This window comes from Camellia sinensis, chromosome 5 (genome assembly GCF_055761805.1).
Source record: "Camellia sinensis isolate YWXY chromosome 5, ASM5576180v1, whole genome shotgun sequence".
Classification (NCBI taxonomy): Eukaryota; Viridiplantae; Streptophyta; class Magnoliopsida; order Ericales; family Theaceae; genus Camellia; species Camellia sinensis.
The window spans coordinates 211,651,764-211,652,500 of NC_138965.1; positions in this window are offsets into that span (position 1 = coordinate 211,651,764).

A 737-nucleotide genomic window follows, 5' to 3' on the forward strand; every position below is an offset into this window, starting at 1 on the left:
CTGTAGTAATAACAAAACACTAGCAGATTGGATCAAAACCAATATGAAAATCAAGGACCAGCTGGCAGAAATAAAATGGCCTCTCATATTCTTGACAGCTCTTTGGACCATTTGGAAGGAAAGGAATAAAACAGTGTTTGATAACCTTACTTTCCCCCCTCACATCACCACCTGTTCCATCCTTAAGCAGGCCCAAGAAACTCAAACAGCCTTTAATAACATACTCAACCCAAACTACTTGGAGACTAGACTAACTACTTGGTTTCTTCCTCCTGCAGGTAAACTCAAGTTGAATACCGATGGATGTTCCAAGGGTGATCCCGGGCAATCAGGTTACGGAGGACTGCTTAGAGATGAAGCTGGCAGCTGGATATGGGGGTATTATGGCTACTTGGGCAATTGCACCAGCCTTGAAGCTGAGTTATGGGGATTGTATAGATGACTCACCATTATCATGCAAAAGGGGCTCAATGATATACAAATCGAAATTGACTCCCAAACTGCTTTGAAGCTAATCAGCAATGGAGCGGAAGGCACCCATCCCTACAGAGCACTGATTGAAGATGGAAACTTTATTCTGAGGAGATGCAGATGCACCATTCAGTATGTTCCAAGAGATGCCAATCAAAGTGCTGATGCTTTAGCTAACATTGGAGTTAACCAAAAAGAACATCTAATCTTTCTTGAGGAGCCCCCAAACAGTGTATCTTCCTTTCTTGTAGCAGACTTAATGTCTG